Source organism: Osmia lignaria, chromosome 7 (genome assembly GCF_051020975.1).
Source record: "Osmia lignaria lignaria isolate PbOS001 chromosome 7, iyOsmLign1, whole genome shotgun sequence".
Classification (NCBI taxonomy): domain Eukaryota; kingdom Metazoa; phylum Arthropoda; class Insecta; order Hymenoptera; family Megachilidae; genus Osmia; species Osmia lignaria.
Window position 1 is genome coordinate 2,262,173 of NC_135038.1, and position 6,053 is coordinate 2,268,225.

At 42.6% G+C, this 6,053-nt stretch overlaps 1 protein-coding gene across 6 annotated transcripts in view; it reads left to right on the forward strand.

Moving 5' to 3' along the window:
- YME1L (ATP-dependent zinc metalloprotease YME1L) overlaps positions 1 to 5,485 on the forward strand; it is a 259,223-nt gene extending 253,738 nt beyond the window's left edge. For 4 of the 6 annotated variants that reach the window (XM_034336351.2, XM_034336350.2, XM_076689022.1 and 1 more), the window contains 2 exons: positions 3,887 to 4,220; positions 5,023 to 5,485. The gene's annotated coding sequence lies outside the window, so the exon portion shown is untranslated. The remainder of the gene's footprint in view (positions 1 to 3,886; positions 4,221 to 5,022) is intronic. The other 2 variants (XM_076689023.1, XM_076689024.1) reach the window with 2 other exon arrangements.
- Positions 5,486 to 6,053: the final 568 nt, after the last annotated feature.

Consider the following 6,053-nt stretch of genomic DNA (forward strand, 5'->3'; position numbering starts at 1 on the left):
TAGTTGTAGACTTAAGGAAAGCCTATCATCAAGTACCTGTAGCCGTTCAGGATCGGCATAAGACTGCTGTTATAACGCCATTCGGCTTGTTTGAATACATAGTAATGCCATTTGGATTGTCTAATGCAGCTCAGACATTCCAACGTGTAATGGGCAATATCCTAAGGGACTTAGATTTCTGCCGGTGCTACATTGACGACATTATAGTAGCCTCAAGAAACTCGGCGGAACATGAGCTGCATTTGAAGACATTATTCAAAAGACTGCAAGACCACGGGCTGAGAATCAACGTTGACAAGTGCCAGTTTGCGAAGAACACTGTAGAATACTTGGGCTGCACCATAAGCAGCGAAGGAGTTTCACCGCTGAACGAGCGTGTGAAAGCGTTGCAGAACTATCCCAAGCCCAAGACAACACGCGAACTAAAGAGATTTTTAGGCATTATCAATTTCTACAGGAGATTCCTGCCAGCAGCAGCAGAAACGCAGATACCACTTAACCAGATAACCGCAAACGGAAAAGGAAACGGTAATAAGCCAATCAAGTGGACGACAGCAGCGGAGGAAGCATTTGAGAAATGCAAGAAGCAAATGGCGAACGCAACCCTCCTACACTACCCCAAAACAGGGGCTCAGTTGGCTTTGAAGACAGATGCATCGGATAGTGCTATTGGCGCTGTACTAGAGCAACTCAACGACGGCATCTGGGAACCGTTGGGTTTTTTTTCTAGGAAGCTAGAAAAAGCTCAAAGAAAATACAGCACGTATGATCGTGAACTTTTAGCAATATATAAGAGTTTAAAATACTTCAAGCACTGGGCTGAAGGTAGGTCTATAATTATTAAAACCGATCATAAGCCACTAACTTATGCATTTCAGCAAAAAAGTGATAAGGCTACACCAAGGCAACAAAGACAGTTAGACTTTATAGGGCAGTACACCACACAAATTGAGCACATTCAAGGATACAGAAACACGGTGGCAGACACCCTATCTCGCATAGAGACAATAGACCTACCAGTCCTAATGACAACAGAGGAAATAGCAGAAGAACAAAGGCAAGATCAAGAACTGCAGAACATTCTAAAGGACCCGATGATGGGAGACAGATGGAAGTTGCAAAAAGTTCCAGTACGCGACAGCAACATATGCATTTACTGTGATACCTATAATAATGCCTTAAGACCATACTTACCTCAAACCTTGAGAAAAAGGGTATTCAATTCTGTACATAATCTGTCGCACCCCAGCGGTCGCAGCACCAGGAAAATTATTTGCAAAAGTTTCGTTTGGCCACATATGAAGAAGCAAATCGCGAAATGGGCACGCTCATGCTTACCTTGTCAGAGAAGCAAGATCCATAGACACGTCAAAAAGGAACCAAAACATATAGAAATCCCGGCAGGAAGATTCGAACACCTACACATTGATATTGTTGGTCCACTTCCACTATCAAAAGGATTTCGTTATTGCGTAACAATCATAGACCGTTTCACACGCTGGCCTGAAGCGATCCCAGTAATAGATATATCTGCGAATACAATAGCTACAGCAATCTTCAACAACTGGATACCTAGATTTGGCACGCCGTTAACCATCACCACAGACCAAGGTACGCAATTCGAGTCACAATTGTTTATATCTCTGGTAAAACTTTTAGGTTGCTGTAAAATAGGAACCACAGCTTACCACCCAGCGGCAAATGGAATGATAGAGCGATGGCACAGGTCACTAAAATCGGCAATCACCTGTCACAATAATCCCGAATGGACGGAAGTCCTTCCAACGGTGCTCTTGGGGTTGCGTACTTGCTACAAAGAAGATATCAAAGCTTCAGCTGCGGAAATGCTGTATGGGACCCCATTACGTCTACCGGGCGAGTTCTTCAACCAAGGAGATTACACTGAACCAGAGACTTTCATAAACAAATTCAGGCAGCAGATACAAAAAATCAAACCAGCACCAACGGCGCACCACGCTAGAAAAAAGGTCTTCATTCATAAAACGCTATACGAATGTACTCATGTATTCGTAAGAGTCGACGCTGCCAAAAAGCCATTGGAACCGCCATACGAGGGGCCATTCCTCGTGTTGGAGAGGACATCAGACGATGTGTTCCAGATCGAATATAAGGGAAAACCAACGATGATCAGCGTCGAGCGACTCAAACCTGCATTTATCGAAGCCAATGTCGAACCAAATAGCAATGAACCAAAGACTTATACGCGTAAAAAGACTGTTAGATTCGCGGTTTAAAATTCAAATTAAAATGCTAAACCGCTAAGGGGGGAGTGTTGTAGGCGATTCCCCTTTTAGCCACAGACTATGTACATACAGGTTAAGGACACACTAGGTTAAGTTAGGGACATTAGGTTTACTCTCTAGATATAAGACACTGTAGCGTGTCCGTCGCGGTAGATAGGGATATTTAGGATTAGGAGCAGGTGTAACAACCTGTGGAGCGCGGAAGCGCTTCGCTCACAAGGCGCGGATGTGCAAATTAATGAACTATTAATGATTCAGTTTATCTGGTCTTTAATATTTTGAAGTTCAACTTTAACAGATCTTATGAGCTTTAAAAAACTGCTGTGCGAGAACGATCAAGCGACAAAATCATTCTGCACGTTCTACCGTTTGGCGGAGGAGATCTTCGCGCGTTGTCGGTCGATGCCCCTTCCTTGGTGGATCCTGGATCCTCCCTCAGGATCATCCCTCGTCCAATGGTGGAGGAGTCCACTCTGTCCTGTGTGGGCCCCTTCTCCTGGCCATGGTCCACCCTCAGGCGCGTGGAAGTGGAGGCGCTCCGCCAAGACGCTAGAACGTTGCAGCGCACATGTGCTACGAGAAAGCGTGGGACCCAGAGAAATTAGGAAACGACAAGACCTTTTACTTGCCAAAGCAACTCTTGAGGAAATTTACGACCTTCTTAGAGTGCATGAAAAGACAGGATATCGAAAAAGACTTCGTAACCCTTAAGGACCGTTCGTGACTTGGTCGAAAACAACGAATTAGCTATGGTCTATCATAAATTAGTTTTTTAGGAATTTTCAAAATGAAACTATTCCATTCTCTGGACTTCCGGCCTTCTCTCAGCTCTATCACCCACGTCGAGGGGTTTACAATTTACTCTTTGTCTATTTATATAAGGATACGCATAGACGATGTTTGAATTTCGCTCTTAATTTATGACCATCGATACAAAAGGTCCTCGAAGAACATTCGAAAGATATCGATACAATAGACTATCGATAAATATTCCCATGGCAGTGTCGCCACACCACTCTAAACATATTCACGTGATAACGTTTCACGTTACACCTTCCCCCTTATACAAAAAGGTGTTTACAAAAAAAAACAGCTTTTTCATTCATAACATATCTTCCTATTAACGTGAAAGTAAGTCTGTATTTAGTAGTTCATTCAATGTCACTCATCGTACAATCTTCAATAGTCCATTCAATAGCTCGTAGCTTCGCACACATCATAATCCGTATACGTAAACGTACAACAAATAATAATTCCTCCATATATTGTCAATAGTCTCTGGATTATTCATAAACCATAATATTAATAGAACATAGGCACAAGCTTACAAGGCATTCAACGATACGCATAAATTTAATTCAGACTTTGGTAGAATCGTCCAGCCGTATACACGCCAATTTTAATTTATTGGTATGTACTATTTTACATTTATTTCCTTTTAATTTTAATTCCGCTGTTAAGTCACCAAACATTCGACTTATTTTATACGGACCCAGCCAGTCGCAATCAAATTCGGAAGTTCTAGGCTCTTTAAGTAAATATACCATGTCGCCTACATTAAATTTACATGGGTTTAATCTTTGATCGTAGTAACCCTTGTTTTTCTGTTTTGCTTTTTCCAGATTTCGTGCAGCCATAGTCTGTGTGGTGGTAATTTTAGTAAAAAGCTCATTAAAATGCTGTGCAAAGGTTCGAGGCGTTTGCCCCTTGGCAAATTTAGAAGGTACGTTGGCTTTAACACCAAAAACCAATTCATGAGGGGTAAACCAGTGTTCTCATGTACAGAAGTATTGTACGAAAAAAATGAAAAAACGTATCCAATCGTCCCAATCCGTCTTTGTGCAATAGTGCTTGAGATAATTAATAAAACTACGGTGTGCCCTATGAAGAATATCCCTGATAATTTAAGGTCAACTACTCGACTTCGGTGGAACTACAACTTTACCAACACACAAGGTAACAATATATTTCAGAAATATTGAATCTATCCGGATGTATTCTAAATGTTGAAGCCTCCTAGGACTTAAAGCCATGCGAGACATTGAAATGCTGTTTTAACGGGAGCATGCATAATTGCTGCAAACATACTTTTATCACAAGTTCTAGCCACGCCACGGAGGCTTTGAAGATCCTTCACCATTCGCTTTCCTCTCTTTTGTTACACAGTTTCAAATTACGATCAGGGGTACCGAAATGCTGCATTGATTGTAAACAACCATTTTTATCTTTGAGCGGAACGTTCCTTTACTCGTTAGATTTGTCTTGTCACGTGTGTATTCGCTTTTTCGACGCTTTTTAACCATTTAACTTGTTTAGCGAAGCTAAACGCACAGACAGACAAAAAAAAGGAACAGCATCGCGCGTCAAACAGCGACGACCCATCTGAAGTGATCTTTCATTTATACACCGTTTGTAAACAGAGAGACATAAAGCGCGGGGAATCATTCGAAACCCTGGGGCTATTCGAGCTTGCATTTCAGCAAATTATCATCTCAAACATTTCACTCGGTTGCTTTTTCTAAGTTTATAGGAGAGCTTCTTTATGACTTATAAAATAAAAGAAGAGGCGTAAAATGAATAAGATTATCGCGTCTCATAAAAAGATTATCCTCTGCATGATGTATAACAGGTAAAAAGGAAGGATCTACCGTAGGTCTATTCATTTCATTATCCAAATTATTAATCAATATTGTTCTTTTACTATTTTCACCGCTCTTGACATTATTAAGATCTATAATCCTTATCTTTTTCTTTACAGAAACCGTTAACGAGGTCACAATCTCTTTGGGAATCCCAGCCAACTTGTCCACGCTGCCTGGTCTCTCTGCCAAGGCATTCCACAATATCAACCCTAGAACCATGCAAGCATGTACCCATGCGCGCTGGGCATTGTTCAGGTAGAGCGCGCAAATGCACGTTGGTCTGCCCGACATAGCACGAATCATGGCACGCTGGGCAAATAAATGGCCTGTTTGGTTGGAAACATTTCACCGAGCCGCACCCGCATGTACGTCCGAGGTGGATTTCACGGTGGGTCCAGCACATCCACTAGCTGCGACCTCATTCTCACACTCTCACCCGAAACCACTGTTCGAGGCGAGGACAAAATCACACAATCACGGGGATCACACCCCTGCGCTGGCACAAGCTGCACCGGGACCACACAGGCACCCTCATGGAATGATCCCTTCCGAGATTTAAATAAACTTTTTGATGACACAGCTTCCGTATACAAAGTTCCTTGCTCCTTGTTGGTGACCTCGTTTTGTTTAGCCGCTGCCTTCCCGCGCGCCAGGAATGCAGAGGTCACTAGCGATTCATTATAAACGAACTGCATTTCATTCATCCCGGCCGGTTCAGAGCCTGCAACTGGTGTTCCACCTGCGCAGGCAAGCACCCTTTCCAGACACCGCGAACCGGGATTGGAATCCATGCTAGACCGTACGGTAAATGGTAGAGGATCTGAATTTATACAGGTGTCTGCAGGGTTCCGTGAAAGTGCGTCGGCATTGGCGTTAACCTTTCCAGATTTATACACTACAGTATAATCATACTCATTCAGTCTAATACGCCACCTCACAATTTTAGACGTTGGATCCTTGACACTGTGTAGCCAAACTAAGAGTCTATGGTCAGCGAACAACGTAAATTATCGACCATAAAGGTAGGGTCGAAAATATTCCATTCCAAACAAAACTGCTAACAATTCCTTCTCGATTTCAAAGGATTTCCTTGATTTTCAGAAATTGAAGGAAACTGGTGGTCACGATTCGAATTTATGAAGCGACG